Source organism: Schistocerca gregaria, unplaced genomic scaffold (genome assembly GCF_023897955.1).
Source record: "Schistocerca gregaria isolate iqSchGreg1 unplaced genomic scaffold, iqSchGreg1.2 ptg000169l, whole genome shotgun sequence".
Taxonomy (NCBI): domain Eukaryota; kingdom Metazoa; phylum Arthropoda; class Insecta; order Orthoptera; family Acrididae; genus Schistocerca; species Schistocerca gregaria.
The window spans coordinates 17088242-17111290 of NW_026061724.1; positions in this window are offsets into that span (position 1 = coordinate 17088242).

The following is a 23049-nucleotide window of genomic DNA, read 5'->3' on the forward strand; positions in this document are numbered from 1 at the left end:
GAGGGTCGCCCTGCCTTCGATTCCGAATGCACAAAGTGTGTGGTCTTGTTTCTCAGTCTATATTTGGTCGGTCTCGTCAGAGGTTGAATGTAACGAATGGGTGGGAAAGAGCAAGGGGCAGCGGCTGTGTAGAACGAAAACACAAATCCTCAGGGGTGTGAGCGTTTCGAGATGAGTCGTATACATGTAAATGTTGGTCGTCAGTGACCGTGTGGCCTAATGGATAAGGCGTCGGACTTCGGATCTGAAGATTACAGGTTCGAATGCTGTCACGCTTGTGTTTTTCCAGTTCTGAAAAAGAAACATAACGTTTTAATGTAGCAATTGAGCAGTACGAAACCGTCTGAATGTTGCTGTTGACCATTTTTTGCTTGGAGATGCTCTTGAGCTTGAAACACACACAACAAGACCGGTGTTAACTAGCGAAATGGTCGGCAGAGTGCCGACACAGCGAGTTTTGACTATCACTTGCACATCTAAAACAACGTCGGAAAGTAACTCGTTCGGCTTTTGAGTCACATAAAGTATGTGCATTAATTTTGACGCCACTAGCTCTGCATGTTGTCATGCAATTTCTTTACCTCTCAGAAAGGATTATGACATAAAAGTGAAGTACGTGACGAGTGTGACGTTAGGAAAACATTAGGCATCATGGAGAGATTCTGTATGGGACCACCCAACCCAAACGAGTACTGTGTGACGTGCTACCCGGCAGGTATTCACCGAGGTAGCCGGCTAGCTCAGTCGGTAGAGCGTCAGACTCTTAATCCCAGGGTCGTGGGTTCGAGCCAGACGCTGGGCGGAACGGAATTTTGTTCCGCTGCAGGTGTAAATTACCGTTTTTCTGATTAACGAGATTTAATGGAAATAGCAACTTTAAACTTTGCCTACGTCTCTGTCAGTCGCAAGGAAGCTGTATTTGAAGGTGAAGGTGATTTTGTAGACATGTGTGAAAGACATGTTCTGAAATGCAAGTGTTGTTGTTTGGAGAGCACATCGGTTACGTGTCAGATGTGTATCCAAGCAGTAATTTGTCGCCATAGCTGCAAATATTAGCCGGTAATATGAAGTGTTGTCAGCTAAAGTCTGATGATGCAGACGACCGTAAGGACGAAGTACCCAAGAGTACCGCTAGGCCGCGCCGCTTTAGCTCGGTGGTAGAGCACTGGTCTAATAAACCAGGGGTCGTAAGTTCCATCCTCACAGGAGAAAGATGAATTTTGGAAATCAGTTGCGCGTCGTGGCCGTATAGCAAACAGTACCTGTGATGACGAACAATTAGCGACAGGCGTTTTTTTAAGAATCACTCTCAGATGCGATTAAGGCGAATGGCGCAGATAAAGCATTTGCCAAAGCGGTACAGCATAAGGTGGGACGAGGCAGTCTGAATTACATTTTATAGATGTATTTCTCACATATCTCAGAGCCTCTCGCGATATTCGTCGTCGTCGTCGTCGTCGTCGTCGCCGCCGCCGCCGCTTCTGCAGAAGTAGCAAATGGCAATCGTAGCAAATGCGGCGAGGGACGCCCTGCCTTCGATTCCGAATGCACAAAGTGTGTGGTCTTGTTTCTCAGTCTATATTTGGTCGGTCACGTCAGAGGTTGAATGTAACGAATGGGTGGGAAAGAGCAAGGGGCAGCGGCTTTGTAGAACGAAAACGCAAATCCTCAGGGGTGTGAGCGTTTCGAGATGAGTCGTATACATGTAAATGTTGGTCGTCAGTGACCGTGTAGCCTAATGGATAAGGCGTAGGACTTCGGATCTGAAGATTACAGGTTCGAATGCTGTCACGCTTGTGTTTTTCCAGTTCTGAAAAAGAAACATAACGTTTTAATGTAGCAATTGAGCAGTACGAAACCGTCTGAATGTTGCTGTTGACCATTTTTTGCTTGGAGATGCTCTTGAGCTTGAAACACACACAACAAGACCGGTGTTAACTAGCGAAAAAGTCGGCAGAGTGCCGACACAGCGAGTTTTGACTATCACTTGCACATCTAAAACAACGTCGGAAAGTAGCTCGTTCGGCTTTTGAGTCACATAAAGTATGTGCGTTAGTTTTGACGCCACTAGCTCTGCATGTTGTCATGCAATTTCTTTACGTCTCAGAAATGATTATGACATAAAAGTGAAGTACGTGACGAGTGTGACGTTAGGAAAACATTAGGCATCATGGAGAGATTCTGTATGGGACCACCCAACCCAAACGAGTACTGTGTGACGTGCCACCCGGCAGGTATTCACCGAGGTAGCCGGCTAGCTCTGTCGGTAGAGCGTCAGACTCTTAATCCCAGGGTCGTGCGTTCGAGCCAGACGCTGGGCGGAACGGAATTTTGTTCCGCTGCAGGTGTAAATTACCGTTTTTCTGATTAACGAGATTTAATGGAAATAGCAACTTTAAACTTTGCCTACGTCTCTGTCAGTCGCAAGGAAGCTGTATTTGAAGGTGAAGGTGATTTTGTAGACATGTGTGAAAGACATGTTCTGAAATGCAAGTGTTGTTGTTTGGAGAGCACATCGGTTACGTGTCAGATGTGTAGCCAAGCAGAAATTTGTCGCCATAGCTGCAAATATTAGCCGGTAATATGAAGTGTTGTCAGCTAAAGTCTGATGATGCAGACGACCGTAACGACGAAGTACCCAAGAGTACCGCTAGGCCGCGCCGCTTTAGCTCGGTGGTAGAGCACTGGTCTAATAAACCAGGGGTCGTAAGTTCCATCCTCACAGGAGAAAGATGAATTTTGGAAATCAGTTGCGCGTCGTGGCCGTATAGCAAACAGTACCTGTGATGACGAACAATTAGCGACAGGCGTTTTTTTAAGAATCACTCTCAGATGCGATTAAGGCGAATGGCGCAGATAAAGCATTTGCCAAAGCGGTACAGCATAAGGTGGGACGAGGCAGTCAGAATTACATTTTATAGATGTATTTCTCACATATCTCAGAGCCTCTCGCGATATTCGTCGTCGTCGTCGTCGTCGTCGTCGTCGTCGTCGTCGTCGTCGTCGCCGCCGCTTCTGCAGAAGTAGCAATTGGCAATCGTAGCAAATGCGGCGAGGGTCGCCCTGCCTTCGATTCCGAATGCACAAAGTGTGTGGTCTTGTTTCTCAGTCTATATTTGGTCGGTCTCGTCAGAGGTTGAATGTAACGAATGGGTGGGAAAGAGCAAGGGGCAGTGGCTGTGTAGAACGAAAACACAAATCCTCAGGGGTGTGAGCGTTTCGAGATGAGTCGTATACATGTAAATGTTGGTCGTCAGTGACCGTGTGGCCTAATGGATAAGGCGTCGGACTTCGGATCTGAAGATTACAGGTTCGAATGCTGTCACGCTTGTGTTTTTCCAGTTCTGAAAAAGAAACATAACGTTTTAATGTAGCAATTGAGCAGTACGAAACCGTCTGAATGTTGCTGTTGACCATTTTTTGCTTGGAGATGCTCTTGAGCTTGAAACACACACAACAAGACCGGTGTTAACTAGCGAAATGGTCGGCAGAGTGCCGACACAGCGAGTTTTGACTATCACTTGCACATCTAAAACAACGTCGGAAGGTAACTCATTCGGCTTTTGAGTCACATAAAGTATGTGCGTTAATTTTGACGCCACTAGCTGTGCATGTTGACATGCAATTTCTTTACCTCTCAGAAAGGATTATGACATAAAAGTGAAGTACGTGACGAGTGTGACGTTAGGAAAACATTAGGCATCATGGAGAGATTCTGTATGGGACCACCCAACCCAAACGAGTACTGTGTGACGTGCTACCCGGCAGGTATTCACCGAGGTAGCCGGCTAGCTCTGTCGGTAGAGCGTCAGACTCTTAATCCCAGGGTCGTGCGTTCGAGCCAGACGCTGGGCGGAACGGAATTTTGTTCCGCTGCAGGTGTAAATTACCGTTTTTCTGATTAACGAGATTTAATGGAAATAGCAACTTTAAACTTTGCCTACGTCTCTGTCAGTCGCAAGGAAGCTGTATTTGAAGGTGAAGGTGATTTTGTAGACATGTGTGAAAGACATGTTCTGAAATGCAAGTGTTGTTGTTTGGAGAGCACATCGGTTACGTGTCAGATGTGTATCCAAGCAGTAATTTGTCGCCATAGCTGCAAATATTAGCCGGTAATATGAAGTGTTGTCAGCTAAAGTCTGATGATGCAGACGACCGTAAGGACGAAGTACCCAAGAGTACCACTAGGCCGCGCCGCTTTAGCTCGGTGGTAGAGCACTGGTCTAATAAACCAGGGGTCGTAAGTTCCATCCTCACAGGAGAAAGATGAATTTTGGAAATCAGTTGCGCGTCGTGGCCGTATAGCAAACAGTACCTGTGATGACGAACAATTAGCGACAGGCGTTTTTTTAAGAATCACTCTCAGATGCGATTAAAGCGAATGGCGCAGATAAAGCATTTGCCAAAGCGGTACAGCATAAGGTGGGACGAGGCAGTCTGAATTACATTTTATAGATGTATTTCTCACATATCTCAGAGCCTCTCGCGATATTCGTCGTCGCCGCCGCCGCTTCTGCAGAAGTAGCAAATGGCAATCGTAGCAAATGCGGCGAGGGTCGCCCTGCCTTCGATTCCGAATGCACAAAGTGTGTGGTCTTGTTTCTCAGTCTATATTTGGTCGGTCTCGTCAGAGGTTGAATGTAACGAATGGGTGGGAAAGAGCAAGGGGCAGCGGCTGTGTAGAACGAAAACACAAATCCTCAGGGGTGTGAGCGTTTCGAGATGAGTCGTATACATGTAAATGTTGGTCGTCAGTGACCGTGTGGCCTAATGGATAAGGCGTCGGACTTCGGATCTGAAGATTACAGGTTCGAATGCTGTCACGCTTGTGTTTTTCCAGTTCTGAAAAAGAAACATAACGTTTTAATGTAGCAATTGAGCAGTACGAAACCGTCTGAATGTTGCTGTTGACCATTTTTTGCTTGGAGATGCTCTTGAGCTTGAAACACACACAACAAGACCGGTGTTAACTAGCGAAATGGTCGGCAGAGTGCCGACACAGCGAGTTTTGACTATCACTTGCACATCTAAAACAACGTCGGAAAGTAACTCGTTCGGCTTTTGAGTCACATAAAGTATGTGCATTAATTTTGACGCCACTAGCTCTGCATGTTGTCATGCAATTTCTTTACCTCTCAGAAAGGATTATGACATAAAAGTGAAGTACGTGACGAGTGTGACGTTAGGAAAACATTAGGCATCATGGAGAGATTCTGTATGGGACCACCCAACCCAAACGAGTACTGTGTGACGTGCTACCCGGCAGGTATTCACCGAGGTAGCCGGCTAGCTCAGTCGGTAGAGCGTCAGACTCTTAATCCCAGGGTCGTGGGTTCGAGCCAGACGCTGGGCGGAACGGAATTTTGTTCCGCTGCAGGTGTAAATTACCGTTTTTCTGATTAACGAGATTTAATGGAAATAGCAACTTTAAACTTTGCCTACGTCTCTGTCAGTCGCAAGGAAGCTGTATTTGAAGGTGAAGGTGATTTTGTAGACATGTGTGAAAGACATGTTCTGAAATGCAAGTGTTGTTGTTTGGAGAGCACATCGGTTACGTGTCAGATGTGTATCCAAGCAGTAATTTGTCGCCATAGCTGCAAATATTAGCCGGTAATATGAAGTGTTGTCAGCTAAAGTCTGATGATGCAGACGACCGTAAGGACGAAGTACCCAAGAGTACCGCTAGGCCGCGCCGCTTTAGCTCGGTGGTAGAGCACTGGTCTAATAAACCAGGGGTCGTAAGTTCCATCCTCACAGGAGAAAGATGAATTTTGGAAATCAGTTGCGCGTCGTGGCCGTATAGCAAACAGTACCTGTGATGACGAACAATTAGCGACAGGCGTTTTTTTAAGAATCACTCTCAGATGCGATTAAGGCGAATGGCGCAGATAAAGCATTTGCCAAAGCGGTACAGCATAAGGTGGGACGAGGCAGTCTGAATTACATTTTATAGATGTATTTCTCACATATCTCAGAGCCTCTCGCGATATTCGTCGTCGTCGTCGTCGTCGTCGTCGCCGCCGCCGCCGCTTCTGCAGAAGTAGCAAATGGCAATCGTAGCAAATGCGGCGAGGGACGCCCTGCCTTCGATTCCGAATGCACAAAGTGTGTGGTCTTGTTTCTCAGTCTATATTTGGTCGGTCACGTCAGAGGTTGAATGTAACGAATGGGTGGGAAAGAGCAAGGGGCAGCGGCTTTGTAGAACGAAAACGCAAATCCTCAGGGGTGTGAGCGTTTCAAGATGAGTCGTATACATGTAAATGTTGGTCGTCAGTGACCGTGTAGCCTAATGGATAAGGCGTAGGACTTCGGATCTGAAGATTACAGGTTCGAATGCTGTCACGCTTGTGTTTTTCCAGTTCTGAAAAAGAAACATAACGTTTTAATGTAGCAATTGAGCAGTACGAAACCGTCTGAATGTTGCTGTTGACCATTTTTTGCTTGGAGATGCTCTTGAGCTTGAAACACACACAACAAGACCGGTGTTAACTAGCGAAAAAGTCGGCAGAGTGCCGACACAGCGAGTTTTGACTATCACTTGCACATCTAAAACAACGTCGGAAAGTAGCTCGTTCGGCTTTTGAGTCACATAAAGTATGTGCGTTAGTTTTGACGCCACTAGCTCTGCATGTTGTCATGCAATTTCTTTACGTCTCAGAAATGATTATGACATAAAAGTGAAGTACGTGACGAGTGTGACGTTAGGAAAACATTAGGCATCATGGAGAGATTCTGTATGGGACCACCCAACCCAAACGAGTACTGTGTGACGTGCCACCCGGCAGGTATTCACCGAGGTAGCCGGCTAGCTCTGTCGGTAGAGCGTCAGACTCTTAATCCCAGGGTCGTGCGTTCGAGCCAGACGCTGGGCGGAACGGAATTTTGTTCCGCTGCAGGTGTAAATTACCGTTTTTCTGATTAACGAGATTTAATGGAAATAGCAACTTTAAACTTTGCCTACGTCTCTGTCAGTCGCAAGGAAGCTGTATTTGAAGGTGAAGGTGATTTTGTAGACATGTGTGAAAGACATGTTCTGAAATGCAAGTGTTGTTGTTTGGAGAGCACATCGGTTACGTGTCAGATGTGTAGCCAAGCAGAAATTTGTCGCCATAGCTGCAAATATTAGCCGGTAATATGAAGTGTTGTCAGCTAAAGTCTGATGATGCAGACGACCGTAACGACGAAGTACCCAAGAGTACCGCTAGGCCGCGCCGCTTTAGCTCGGTGGTAGAGCACTGGTCTAATAAACCAGGGGTCGTAAGTTCCATCCTCACAGGAGAAAGATGAATTTTGGAAATCAGTTGCGCGTCGTGGCCGTATAGCAAACAGTACCTGTGATGACGAACAATTAGCGACAGGCGTTTTTTTAAGAATCACTCTCAGATGCGATTAAGGCGAATGGCGCAGATAAAGCATTTGCCAAAGCGGTACAGCATAAGGTGGGACGAGGCAGTCAGAATTACATTTTATAGATGTATTTCTCACATATCTCAGAGCCTCTCGCGATATTCGTCGTCGTCGTCGTCGTCGTCGTCGTCGTCGTCGTCGTCGTCGTCGTCGTCGCCGCCGCTTCTGCAGAAGTAGCAATTGGCAATCGTAGCAAATGCGGCGAGGGTCGCCCTGCCTTCGATTCCGAATGCACAAAGTGTGTGGTCTTGTTTCTCAGTCTATATTTGGTCGGTCTCGTCAGAGGTTGAATGTAACGAATGGGTGGGAAAGAGCAAGGGGCAGTGGCTGTGTAGAACGAAAACACAAATCCTCAGGGGTGTGAGCGTTTCGAGATGAGTCGTATACATGTAAATGTTGGTCGTCAGTGACCGTGTGGCCTAATGGATAAGGCGTCGGACTTCGGATCTGAAGATTACAGGTTCGAATGCTGTCACGCTTGTGTTCTTCCAGTTCTGAAAAAGAAACATAACGTTTTAATGTAGCAATTGAGCAGTACGAAACCGTCTGAATGTTGCTGTTGACCATTTTTTGCTTGGAGATGCTCTTGAGCTTGAAACACACACAACAAGACCGGTGTTAACTAGCGAAATGGTCGGCAGAGTGCCGACACAGCGAGTTTTGACTATCACTTGCACATCTAAAACAACGTCGGAAAGTAACTCGTTCGGCTTTTGAGTCACATAAAGTATGTGCGTTAATTTTGACGCCACTAGCTGTGCATGTTGACATGCAATTTCTTTACCTCTCAGAAAGGATTATGACATAAAAGTGAAGTACGTGACGAGTGTGACGTTAGGAAAACATTAGGCATCATGGAGAGATTCTGTATGGGACCACCCAACCCAAACGAGTACTGTGTGACGTGCTACCCGGCAGGTATTCACCGAGGTAGCCGGCTAGCTCAGTCGGTAGAGCGTCAGACTCTTAATCCCAGGGTCGTGGGTTCGAGCCAGACGCTGGGCGGAATGGAATTTTGTTCCGCTGCAGGTGTAAATTACCGTTTTTCTGATTAACGAGATTTAATGGAAATAGCAACTTTAATCTTTGCCTACGTCTCTGTCAGTCGCAAGGAAGCTGTATTTGAAGGTGAAGGTGATTTTGTAGACATGTGTGAAAGACATGTTCTGAAATGCAAGTGTTGTTGTTTGGAGAGCACATCGGTTACGTGTCAGATGTGTATCCAAGCAGTAATTTGTCGCCATAGCTGCAAATATTAGCCGGTAATATGAAGTGTTGTCAGCTAAAGTCTGATGATGCAGACGACCGTAAGGACGAAGTACCCAAGAGTACCGCTAGGCCGCGCCGCTTTAGCTCGGTGGTAGAGCACTGGTCTAATAAACCAGGGGTCGTAAGTTCCATCCTCACAGGAGAAAGATGAATTTTGGAAATCAGTTGCGCGTCGTGGCCGTATAGCAAACAGTACCTGTGATGACGAACAATTAGCGACAGGCGTTTTTTTAAGAATCACTCTCAGATGCGATTAAAGCGAATGGCGCAGATAAAGCATTTGCCAAAGCGGTACAGCATAAGGTGGGACGAGGCAGTCTGAATTACATTTTATAGATGTATTTCTCACATATCTCAGAGCCTCTCGCGATATTCGTCGTCGTCGTCGTCGTCGTCGTCGTCGTCGTCGTCGTCGTCGTCGCCGCCGCCGCTTCTGCAGAAGTAGCAAATGGCAATCGTAGCAAATGCGGCGAGGGTCGCCCTGCCTTCGATTCCGAATGCACAAAGTGTGTGGTCTTGTTTCTCAGTCTATATTTGGTCGGTCTCGTCAGAGGTTGAATGTAACGAATGGGTGGGAAAGAGCAAGGGGCAGTGGCTGTGTAGAACGAAAACACAAATCCTCAGGGGTGTGAGCGTTTCGAGATGAGTCGTATACATGTAAATGTTGGTCGTCAGTGACCGTGTGGCCTAATGGATAAGGCGTCGGACTTCGGATCTGAAGATTACAGGTTCGAATGCTGTCACGCTTGTGTTTTTCCAGTTCTGAAAAAGAAACATAACGTTTTAATGTAGCAATTGAGCAGTACGAAACCGTCTGAATGTTGCTGTTGACCATTTTTTGCTTGGAGATGCTCTTGAGCTTGAAACACACACAACAAGACCGGTGTTAACTAGCGAAATGGTCGGCAGAGTGCCGACACAGCGAGTTTTGACTATCACTTGCACATCTAAAACAACGTCGGAAAGTAACTCGTTCGGCTTTTGAGTCACATAAAGTATGTGCGTTAATTTTGACGCCACTAGCTGTGCATGTTGACATGCAATTTCTTTACCTCTCAGAAAGGATTATGACATAAAAGTGAAGTACGTGACGAGTGTGACGTTAGGAAAACATTAGGCATCATGGAGAGATTCTGTATGGGACCACCCAACCCTAACGAGTACTGTGTGACGTGCTACCCGGCAGGTATTCACCGAGGTAGCCGGCTAGCTCTGTCGGTAGAGCGTCAGACTCTTAATCCCAGGGTCGTGCGTTCGAGCCAGACGCTGGGCGGAACGGAATTTTGTTCCGCTGCAGGTGTAAATTACCGTTTTTCTGATTAACGAGATTTAATGGAAATAGCAACTTTAAACTTTGCCTACGTCTCTGTCAGTCGCAAGGAAGCTGTATTTGAAGGTGAAGGTGATTTTGTAGACATGTGTGAAAGACATGTTCTGAAATGCAAGTGTTGTTGTTTGGAGAGCACATCGGTTACGTGTCAGATGTGTATCCAAGCAGTAATTTGTCGCCATAGCTGCAAATATTAGCCGGTAATATGAAGTGTTGTCAGCTAAAGTCTGATGATGCAGACGACCGTAAGGACGAAGTACCCAAGAGTACCGCTAGGCCGCGCCGCTTTAGCTCGGTGGTAGAGCACTGGTCTAATAAACCAGGGGTCGTAAGTTCCATCCTCACAGGAGAAAGATGAATTTTGGAAATCAGTTGCGCGTCGTGGCCGTATAGCAAACAGTACCTGTGATGACGAACAATTAGCGACAGGCGTTTTTTTAAGAATCACTCTCAGATGCGATTAAAGCGAATGGCGCAGATAAAGCATTTGCCAAAGCGGTACAGCATAAGGTGGGACGAGGCAGTCTGAATTACATTTTATAGATGTATTTCTCACATATCTCAGAGCCTCTCGCGATATTCGTCGTCGTCGTCGTCGTCGTCGTCGTCGTCGTCGTCGTCGTCGCCGCCGCCGCTTCTGCAGAAGTAGCAAATGGCAATCGTAGCAAATGCGGCGAGGGTCGCCCTGCCTTCGATTCCGAATGCACAAAGTGTGTGGTCTTGTTTCTCAGTCTATATTTGGTCGGTCTCGTCAGAGGTTGAATGTAACGAATGGGTGGGAAAGAGCAAGGGGCAGCGGCTGTGTAGAACGAAAACACAAATCCTCAGGGGTGTGAGCGTTTCGAGATGAGTCGTATACATGTAAATGTTGGTCGTCAGTGACCGTGTGGCCTAATGGATAAGGCGTCGGACTTCGGATCTGAAGATTACAGGTTCGAATGCTGTCACGCTTGTGTTTTTCCAGTTCTGAAAAAGAAACATAACGTTTTAATGTAGCAATTGAGCAGTACGAAACCGTCTGAATGTTGCTGTTGACCATTTTTTGCTTGGAGATGCTCTTGAGCTTGAAACACACACAACAAGACCGGTGTTAACTAGCGAAATGGTCGGCAGAGTGCCGACACAGCGAGTTTTGACTATCACTTGCACATCTAAAACAACGTCGGAAAGTAACTCGTTCGGCTTTTGAGTCACATAAAGTATGTGCATTAATTTTGACGCCACTAGCTCTGCATGTTGTCATGCAATTTCTTTACCTCTCAGAAAGGATTATGACATAAAAGTGAAGTACGTGACGAGTGTGACGTTAGGAAAACATTAGGCATCATGGAGAGATTCTGTATGGGACCACCCAACCCAAACGAGTACTGTGTGACGTGCTACCCGGCAGGTATTCACCGAGGTAGCCGGCTAGCTCAGTCGGTAGAGCGTCAGACTCTTAATCCCAGGGTCGTAGGTTCGAGCCAGACGCTGGGCGGAACGGAATTTTGTTCCGCTGCAGGTGTAAATTACCGTTTTTCTGATTAACGAGATTTAATGGAAATAGCAACTTTAAACTTTGCCTACGTCTCTGTCAGTCGCAAGGAAGCTGTATTTGAAGGTGAAGGTGATTTTGTAGACATGTGTGAAAGACATGTTCTGAAATGCAAGTGTTGTTGTTTGGAGAGCACATCGGTTACGTGTCAGATGTGTATCCAAGCAGTAATTTGTCGCCATAGCTGCAAATATTAGCCGGTAATATGAAGTGTTGTCAGCTAAAGTCTGATGATGCAGACGACCGTAAGGACGAAGTACCCAAGAGTACCGCTAGGCCGCGCCGCTTTAGCTCGGTGGTAGAGCACTGGTCTAATAAACCAGCGGTCGTAAGTTCCATCCTCACAGGAGAAAGATGAATTTTGGAAATCAGTTGCGCGTCGTGGCCGTATAGCAAACAGTACCTGTGATGACGAACAATTAGCGACAGGCGTTTTTTTAAGAATCACTCTCAGATGCGATTAAGGCGAATGGCGCAGATAAAGCATTTGCCAAAGCGGTACAGCATAAGGTGGGACGAGGCAGTCTGAATTACATTTTATAGATGTATTTCTCACATATCTCAGAGCCTCTCGCGATATTCGTCGTCGTCGTCGTCGTCGTCGTCGCCGCCGCCGCTTCTGCAGAAGTAGCAAATGGCAATCGTAGCAAATGCGGCGAGGGACGCCCTGCCTTCGATTCCGAATGCACAAAGTGTGTGGTCTTGTTTCTCAGTCTATATTTGGTCGGTCTCGTCAGAGGTTGAATGTAACGAATGGGTGGGAAAGAGCAAGGGGCAGTGGCTGTGTAGAACGAAAACACAAATCCTCAGGGGTGTGAGCGTTTCGAGATGAGTCGTATACATGTAAATGTTGGTCGTCAGTGACCGTGTGGCCTAATGGATAAGGCGTCGGACTTCGGATCTGAAGATTACAGGTTCGAATGCTGTCACGCTTGTGTTTTTCCAGTTCTGAAAAAGAAACATAACGTTTTAATGTAGCAATTGAGCAGTACGAAACCGTCTGAATGTTGCTGTTGACCATTTTTTGCTTGGAGATGCTCTTGAGCTTGAAACACACACAACAAGACCGGTGTTAACTAGCGAAATGGTCGGCAGAGTGCCGACACAGCGAGTTTTGACTATCACTTGCACATCTAAAACAACGTCGGAAAGTAACTCGTTCGGCTTTTGAGTCACATAAAGTATGTGCGTTAATTTTGACGCCACTAGCTGTGCATGTTGACATGCAATTTCTTTACCTCTCAGAAAGGATTATGACATAAAAGTGAAGTACGTGACGAGTGTGACGTTAGGAAAACATTAGGCATCATGGAGAGATTCTGTATGGGACCACCCAACCCAAACGAGTACTGTGTGACGTGCTACCCGGCAGGTATTCACCGAGGTAGCCGGCTAGCTCAGTCGGTAGAGCGTCAGACTCTTAATCCCAGGGTCGTGGGTTCGAGCCAGACGCTGGGCGGAATGGAATTTTGTTCCGCTGCAGGTGTAAATTACCGTTTTTCTGATTAACGAGATTTAATGGAAATAGCAACTTTAATCTTTGCCTACGTCTCTGTCAGTCGCAAGGAAGCTGTATTTGAAGGTGAAGGTGATTTTGTAGACATGTGTGAAAGACATGTTCTGAAATGCAAGTGTTGTTGTTTGGAGAGCACATCGGTTACGTGTCAGATGTGTATCCAAGCAGTAATTTGTCGCCATAGCTGCAAATATTAGCCGGTAATATGAAGTGTTGTCAGCTAAAGTCTGATGATGCAGACGACCGTAAGGACGAAGTACCCAAGAGTACCGCTAGGCCGCGCCGCTTTAGCTCGGTGGTAGAGCACTGGTCTAATAAACCAGGGGTCGTAAGTTCCATCCTCACAGGAGAAAGATGAATTTTGGAAATCAGTTGCGCGTCGTGGCCGTATAGCAAACAGTACCTGTGATGACGAACAATTAGCGACAGGCGTTTTTTTAAGAATCACTCTCAGATGCGATTAAAGCGAATGGCGCAGATAAAGCATTTGCCAAAGCGGTACAGCATAAGGTGGGACGAGGCAGTCTGAATTACATTTTATAGATGTATTTCTCACATATCTCAGAGCCTCTCGCGATATTCGTCGTCGTCGTCGTCGTCGTCGTCGTCGTCGTCGTCGTCGTCGTCGCCGCCGCCGCTTCTGCAGAAGTAGCAAATGGCAATCGTAGCAAATGCGGCGAGGGTCGCCCTGCCTTCGATTCCGAATGCACAAAGTGTGTGGTCTTGTTTCTCAGTCTATATTTGGTCGGTCTCGTCAGAGGTTGAATGTAACGAATGGGTGGGAAAGAGCAAGGGGCAGTGGCTGTGTAGAACGAAAACACAAATCCTCAGGGGTGTGAGCGTTTCGAGATGAGTCGTATACATGTAAATGTTGGTCGTCAGTGACCGTGTGGCCTAATGGATAAGGCGTCGGACTTCGGATCTGAAGATTACAGGTTCGAATGCTGTCACGCTTGTGTTTTTCCAGTTCTGAAAAAGAAACATAACGTTTTAATGTAGCAATTGAGCAGTACGAAACCGTCTGAATGTTGCTGTTGACCATTTTTTGCTTGGAGATGCTCTTGAGCTTGAAACACACACAACAAGACCGGTGTTAACTAGCGAAATGGTCGGCAGAGTGCCGACACAGCGAGTTTTGACTATCACTTGCACATCTAAAACAACGTCGGAAAGTAACTCGTTCGGCTTTTGAGTCACATAAAGTATGTGCGTTAATTTTGACGCCACTAGCTGTGCATGTTGACATGCAATTTCTTTACCTCTCAGAAAGGATTATGACATAAAAGTGAAGTACGTGACGAGTGTGACGTTAGGAAAACATTAGGCATCATGGAGAGATTCTGTATGGGACCACCCAACCCTAACGAGTACTGTGTGACGTGCTACCCGGCAGGTATTCACCGAGGTAGCCGGCTAGCTCTGTCGGTAGAGCGTCAGACTCTTAATCCCAGGGTCGTGCGTTCGAGCCAGACGCTGGGCGGAACGGAATTTTGTTCCGCTGCAGGTGTAAATTACCGTTTTTCTGATTAACGAGATTTAATGGAAATAGCAACTTTAAACTTTGCCTACGTCTCTGTCAGTCGCAAGGAAGCTGTATTTGAAGGTGAAGGTGATTTTGTAGACATGTGTGAAAGACATGTTCTGAAATGCAAGTGTTGTTGTTTGGAGAGCACATCGGTTACGTGTCAGATGTGTATCCAAGCAGTAATTTGTCGCCATAGCTGCAAATATTAGCCGGTAATATGAAGTGTTGTCAGCTAAAGTCTGATGATGCAGACGACCGTAAGGACGAAGTACCCAAGAGTACCGCTAGGCCGCGCCGCTTTAGCTCGGTGGTAGAGCACTGGTCTAATAAACCAGGGGTCGTAAGTTCCATCCTCACAGGAGAAAGATGAATTTTGGAAATCAGTTGCGCGTCGTGGCCGTATAGCAAACAGTACCTGTGATGACGAACAATTAGCGACAGGCGTTTTTTTAAGAATCACTCTCAGATGCGATTAAAGCGAATGGCGCAGATAAAGCATTTGCCAAAGCGGTACAGCATAAGGTGGGACGAGGCAGTCTGAATTACATTTTATAGATGTATTTCTCACATATCTCAGAGCCTCTCGCGATATTCGTCGTCGTCGTCGTCGTCGTCGTCGTCGTCGTCGTCGTCGTCGCCGCCGCCGCTTCTGCAGAAGTAGCAAATGGCAATCGTAGCAAATGCGGCGAGGGTCGCCCTGCCTTCGATTCCGAATGCACAAAGTGTGTGGTCTTGTTTCTCAGTCTATATTTGGTCGGTCTCGTCAGAGGTTGAATGTAACGAATGGGTGGGAAAGAGCAAGGGGCAGCGGCTGTGTAGAACGAAAACACAAATCCTCAGGGGTGTGAGCGTTTCGAGATGAGTCGTATACATGTAAATGTTGGTCGTCAGTGACCGTGTGGCCTAATGGATAAGGCGTCGGACTTCGGATCTGAAGATTACAGGTTCGAATGCTGTCACGCTTGTGTTTTTCCAGTTCTGAAAAAGAAACATAACGTTTTAATGTAGCAATTGAGCAGTACGAAACCGTCTGAATGTTGCTGTTGACCATTTTTTGCTTGGAGATGCTCTTGAGCTTGAAACACACACAACAAGACCGGTGTTAACTAGCGAAATGGTCGGCAGAGTGCCGACACAGCGAGTTTTGACTATCACTTGCACATCTAAAACAACGTCGGAAAGTAACTCGTTCGGCTTTTGAGTCACATAAAGTATGTGCATTAATTTTGACGCCACTAGCTCTGCATGTTGTCATGCAATTTCTTTACCTCTCAGAAAGGATTATGACATAAAAGTGAAGTACGTGACGAGTGTGACGTTAGGAAAACATTAGGCATCATGGAGAGATTCTGTATGGGACCACCCAACCCAAACGAGTACTGTGTGACGTGCTACCCGGCAGGTATTCACCGAGGTAGCCGGCTAGCTCAGTCGGTAGAGCGTCAGACTCTTAATCCCAGGGTCGTGGGTTCGAGCCAGACGCTGGGCGGAACGGAATTTTGTTCCGCTGCAGGTGTAAATTACCGTTTTTCTGATTAACGAGATTTAATGGAAATAGCAACTTTAAACTTTGCCTACGTCTCTGTCAGTCGCAAGGAAGCTGTATTTGAAGGTGAAGGTGATTTTGTAGACATGTGTGAAAGACATGTTCTGAAATGCAAGTGTTGTTGTTTGGAGAGCACATCGGTTACGTGTCAGATGTGTATCCAAGCAGTAATTTGTCGCCATAGCTGCAAATATTAGCCGGTAATATGAAGTGTTGTCAGCTAAAGTCTGATGATGCAGACGACCGTAAGGACGAAGTACCCAAGAGTACCGCTAGGCCGCGCCGCTTTAGCTCGGTGGTAGAGCACTGGTCTAATAAACCAGCGGTCGTAAGTTCCATCCTCACAGGAGAAAGATGAATTTTGGAAATCAGTTGCGCGTCGTGGCCGTATAGCAAACAGTACCTGTGATGACGAACAATTAGCGACAGGCGTTTTTTTAAGAATCACTCTCAGATGCGATTAAGGCGAATGGCGCAGATAAAGCATTTGCCAAAGCGGTACAGCATAAGGTGGGACGAGGCAGTCTGAATTACATTTTATAGATGTATTTCTCACATATCTCAGAGCCTCTCGCGATATTCGTCGTCGTCGTCGTCGTCGTCGTCGCCGCCGCCGCCGCCGCTTCTGCAGAAGTAGCAAATGGCAATCGTAGCAAATGCGGCGAGGGACGCCCTGCCTTCGATTCCGAATGCACAAAGTGTGTGGTCTTGTTTCTCAGTCTATATTTGGTCGGTCACGTCAGAGGTTGAATGTAACGAATGGGTGGGAAAGAGCAAGGGGCAGCGGCTTTGTAGAACGAAAACGCAAATCCTCAGGGGTGTGAGCGTTTCGAGATGAGTCGTATACATGTAAATGTTGGTCGTCAGTGACCGTGTAGCCTAATGGATAAGGCGTAGGACTTCGGATCTGAAGATTACAGGTTCGAATGCTGTCACGCTTGTGTTTTTCCAGTTCTGAAAAAGAAACATAACGTTTTAATGTAGCAATTGAGCAGTACGAAACCGTCTGAATGTTGCTGTTGACCATTTTTTGCTTGGAGATGCTCTTGAGCTTGAAACACACACAACAAGACCGGTGTTAACTAGCGAAAAAGTCGGCAGAGTGCCGACACAGCGAGTTTTGACTATCACTTGCACATCTAAAACAACGTCGGAAAGTAACTCGTTCGGCTTTTGAGTCACATAAAGTATGTGCGTTAATTTTGACGCCACTAGCTGTGCATGTTGACATGCAATTTCTTTACCTCTCAGAAAGGATTATGACATAAAAGTGAAGTACGTGACGAGTGTGACGTTAGGAAAACATTAGGCATCATGGAGAGATTCTGTATGGGACCACCCAACCCAAACGAGTACTGTGTGACGTGCTACCCGGCAGGTATTCACCGAGGTAGCCGGCTAGCTCAGTCGGTAGAGCGTCAGACTCTTAATCCCAGGGTCGTGGGTTCGAGCCAGACGCTGGGCGGAACGGAATTTTGTTCCGCTGCAGGTGTAAATTACCGTTTTTCTGATTAACGAGATTTAATGGAAATAGCAACTTTAAACTTTGCCTACGTCTCTGTCAGTCGCAAGGAAGCTGTATTTGAAGGTGAAGGTGATTTTGTAGACATGTGTGAAAGACATGTTCTGAAATGCAAGTGTTGTTGTTTGGAGAGCACATCGGTTACGTGTCAGATGTGTATCCAAGCAGTAATTTGTCGCCATAGCTGCAAATATTAGCCGGTAATATGAAGTGTTGTCAGCTAAAGTCTGATGATGCAGACGACCGTAAGGACGAAGTACCCAAGAGTACCGCTAGGCCGCGCCGCTTTAGCTCGGTGGTAGAGCACTGGTCTAATAAACCAGGGGTCGTAAGTTCCATCCTCACAGGAGAAAGATGAATTTTGGAAATCAGTTGCGCGTCGTGGCCGTATAGCAAACAGTACCTGTGATGACGAACAATTAGCGACAGGCGTTTTTTTAAGAATCACTCTCAGATGCGATTAAAGCGAATGGCGCAGATAAAGCATTTGCCAAAGCGGTACAGCATAAGGTGGGACGAGGCAGTCTGAATTACATTTTATAGATGTATTTCTCACATATCTCAGAGCCTCTCGCGATATTCGTCGTCGTCGTCGTCGTCGTCGTCGTCGTCGTCGCCGCCGCCGCTTCTGCAGAAGTAGCAAATGGCAATCGTAGCAAATGCGGCGAGGGTCGCCCTGCCTTCGATTCCGAATGCACAAAGTGTGTGGTCTTGTTTCTCAGTCTATATTTGGTCGGTCTCGTCAGAGGTTGAATGTAACGAATGGGTGGGAAAGAGCAAGGGGCAGTGGCTGTGTAGAACGAAAACACAAATCCTCAGGGGTGTGAGCGTTTCGAGATGAGTCGTATACATGTAAATGTTGGTCGTCAGTGACCGTGTGGCCTAATGGATAAGGCGTCGGACTTCGGATCTGAAGATTACAGGTTCGAATGCTGTCACGCTTGTGTTTTTCCAGTTCTGAAAAAGAAACATAACGTTTTAATGTAGCAATTGAGCATTACGAAACCGTCTGAATGTTGCTGTTGACCATTTTTTGCTTGGAGATGCTCTTGAGCTTGAAACACACACAACAAGACCGGTGTTAACTAGCGAAATGGTCGGCAGAGTGCCGACACAGCGAGTTTTGACTATCACTTGCACATCTAAAACAACGTCGGAAAGTAACTCGTTCGGCTTTTGAGTCACATAAAGTATGTGCGTTAATTTTGACGCCACTAGCTGTGCATGTTGACATGCAATTTCTTTACCTCTCAGAAAGGATTATGACATAAAAGTGAAGTACGTGACGAGTGTGACGTTAGGAAAACATTAGGCATCATGGAGAGATTCTGTATGGGACCACCCAACCCAAACGAGTACTGTGTGACGTGCTACCCGGCAGGTATTCACCGAGGTAGCCGGCTAGCTCTGTCGGTAGAGCGTCAGACTCTTAATCCCAGGGTCGTGCGTTCGAGCCAGACGCTGGGCGGAACGGAATTTTGTTCCGCTGCACACACGCGAGACAGATTTTCTGATTAACGAGATTTAATGGAAATAGCAACTTTAAACTTTGCCTACGTCTCTGTCAGTCGCAAGGAAGCTGTATTTGAAGGTGAAGGTGATTTTGTAGACATGTGTGAAAGACATGTTCTGAAATGCAAGTGTTGTTGTTTGGAGAGCACATCGGTTACGTGTCAGATGTGTATCCAAGCAGTAATTTGTCGCCATAGCTGCAAATATTAGCCGGTAATATGAAGTGTTGTCAGCTAAAGTCTGATGATGCAGACGACCGTAAGGACGAAGTACCCAAGAGTACCGCTAGGCCGCGCCGCTTTAGCTCGGTGGTAGAGCACTGGTCTAATAAACCAGCGGTCGTAAGTTCCATCCTCACAGGAGAAAGATGAATTTTGGAAATCAGTTGCGCGTCGTGGCCGTATAGCAAACAGTACCTGTGATGACGAACAATTAGCGACAGGCGTTTTTTTAAGAATCACTCTCAGATGCGATTAAAGCGAATGGCGCAGATAAAGCATTTGCCAAAGCGGTACAGCATAAGGTGGGACGAGGCAGTCTGAATTACATTTTATAGATGTATTTCTCACATATCTCAGAGCCTCTCGCGATATTCGTCGTCGTCGTCGTCGTCGTCGTCGTCGTCGTCGTCGTCGCCGCCGCCGCTTCTGCAGAAGTAGCAAATGGCAATCGTAGCAAATGCGGCGAGGGTCGCCCTGCCTTCGATTCCGAATGCACAAAGTGTGTGGTCTTGTTTCTCAGTCTATATTTGGTCGGTCTCGTCAGAGGTTGAATGTAACGAATGGGTGGGAAAGAGCAAGGGGCAGCGGCTGTGTAGAACGAAAACACAAATCCTCAGGGGTGTGAGCGTTTCGAGATGAGTCGTATACATGTAAATGTTGGTCGTCAGTGACCGTGTGGCCTAATGGATAAGGCGTCGGACTTCGGATCTGAAGATTACAGGTTCGAATGCTGTCACGCTTGTGTTTTTCCAGTTCTGAAAAAGAAACATAACGTTTTAATGTAGCAATTGAGCAGTACGAAACCGTCTGAATGTTGCTGTTGACCATTTTTTTGCTTGGAGATGCTCTTGAGCTTGAAACACACACAACAAGACCGGTGTTAACTAGCGAAATGGTCGGCAGAGTGCCGACACAGCGAGTTTTGACTATCACTTGCACATCTAAAACAACGTCGGAAAGTAACTCGTTCGGCTTTTGAGTCACATAAAGTATGTGCATTAATTTTGACGCCACTAGCTCTGCATGTTGTCATGCAATTTCTTTACCTCTCAGAAAGGATTATGACATAAAAGTGAAGTACGTGACGAGTGTGACGTTAGGAAAACATTAGGCATCATGGAGAGATTCTGTATGGGACCACCCAACCCAAACGAGTACTGTGTGACGTGCTACCCGGCAGGTATTCACCGAGGTAGCCGGCTAGCTCAGTCGGTAGAGCGTCAGACTCTTAATTCCAGGGTCGTGGGTTCGAGCCAGACGCTGGGCGGAACGGAATTTTGTTCCGCTGCAGGTGTAAATTACCGTTTTTCTGATTAACGAGATTTAATGGAAATAGCAACTTTAAACTTTGCCTACGTCTCTGTCAGTCGCAAGGAAGCTGTATTTGAAGGTGAAGGTGATTTTGTAGACATGTGTGAAAGACATGTTCTGAAATGCAAGTGTTGTTGTTTGGAGAGCACATCGGTTACGTGTCAGATGTGTATCCAAGCAGTAATTTGTCGCCATAGCTGCAAATATTAGCCGGTAATATGAAGTGTTGTCAGCTAAAGTCTGATGATGCAGACGACCGTAAGGACGAAGTACCCAAGAGTACCGCTAGGCCGCGCCGCTTTAGCTCGGTGGTAGAGCACTGGTCTAATAAACCAGCGGTCGTAAGTTCCATCCTCACAGGAGAAAGATGAATTTTGGAAATCAGTTGCGCGTTGTGGCCGTATAGCAAACAGTACCTGTGATGACGAACAATTAGCGACAGGCGTTTTTTTAAGAATCACTCTCAGATGCGATTAAGGCGAATGGCGCAGATAAAGCATTTGCCAAAGCGTTACAGCATAAGGTGGGACGAGGCAGTCTGAATTACATTTTATAGATGTATTTCTCACATATCTCAGAGCCTCTCGCGATATTCGTCGTCGTCGTCGTCGTCGTCGTCGCCGCCGCCGCCGCTTCTGCAGAAGTAGCAAATGGCAATCGTAGCAAATGCGGCGAGGGACGCCCTGCCTTCGATTCCGAATGCACAAAGTGTGTGGTCTTGTTTCTCAGTCTATATTTGGTCGGTCACGTCAGAGGTTGAATGTAACGAATGGGTGGGAAAGAGCAAGGGGCAGCGGCTTTGTAGAACGAAAACGCAAATCCTCAGGGGTGTGAGCGTTTCGAGATGAGTCGTATACATGTAAATGTTGGTCGTCAGTGACCGTGTAGCCTAATGGATAAGGCGTAGGACTTCGGATCTGAAGATTACAGGTTCGAATGCTGTCACGCTTGTGTTTTTCCAGTTCTGAAAAAGAAACATAACGTTTTAATGTAGCAATTGAGCAGTACGAAACCGTCTGAATGTTGCTGTTGACCATTTTTTGCTTGGAGATGCTCTTGAGCTTGAAACACACACAACAAGACCGGTGTTAACTAGCGAAAAAGTCGGCAGAGTGCCGACACAGCGAGTTTTGACTATCACTTGCACATCTAAAACAACGTCGGAAAGTAACTCGTTCGGCTTTTGAGTCACATAAAGTATGTGCGTTAGTTTTGACGCCACTAGCTCTGCATGTTGTCATGCAATTTCTTTACGTCTCAGAAATGATTATGACATAAAAGTGAAGTACGTGACGAGTGTGACGTTAGGAAAACATTAGGCATCATGGAGAGATTCTGTATGGGACCACCCAACCCAAACGAGTACTGTGTGACGTGCCACCCGGCAGGTATTCACCGAGGTAGCCGGCTAGCTCTGTCGGTAGAGCGTCAGACTCTTAATCCCAGGGTCGTGCGTTCGAGCCAGACGCTGGGCGGAACGGAATTTTGTTCCGCTGCAGGTGTAAATTACCGTTTTTCTGATTAACGAGATTTTATGGAAATAGCAACTTTAAACTTTGCCTACGTCTCTGTCAGTCGCAAGGAAGCTGTATTTGAAGGTGAAGGTGATTTTGTAGACATGTGTGAAAGACATGTTCTGAAATGCAAGTGTTGTTGTTTGGAGAGCACATCGGTTACGTGTCAGATGTGTATCCAAGCAGTAATTTGTCGCCATAGCTGCAAATATTAGCCGGTAATATGAAGTGTTGTCAGCTAAAGTCTGATGATGCAGACGACCGTAAGGACGAAGTACCCAAGAGTACCGCTAGGCTGCGCCGCTTTAGCTCGGTGGTAGAGCACTGGTCTAATAAACCAGGGGTCGTAAGTTCCATCCTCACAGGAGAAAGATGAATTTTGGAAATCAGTTGCGCGTCGTGGCCGTATAGCAAACAGTACCTGTGATGACGAACAATTAGCGACAGGCGTTTTTTTAAGAATCACTCTCAGATGCGATTAAAGCGAATGGCGCAGATAAAGCATTTGCCAAAGCGGTACAGCATAAGGTGGGACGAGGCAGTCTGAATTACATTTTATAGATGTATTTCTCACATATCTCAGAGCCTCTCGCGATATTCGTCGTCGTCGTCGTCGTCGTCGTCGTCGTCGTCGTCGTCGCCGCCGCCGCTTCTGCAGAAGTAGCAAATGGCAATCGTAGCAAATGCGGCGAGGGTCGCCCTGCCTTCGATTCCGAATGCACAAAGTGTGTGGTCTTGTTTCTCAGTCTATATTTGGTCGGTCTCGTCAGAGGTTGAATGTAACGAATGGGTGGGAAAGAGCAAGGGGCAGCGGCTGTGTAGAACGAAAACACAAATCCTCA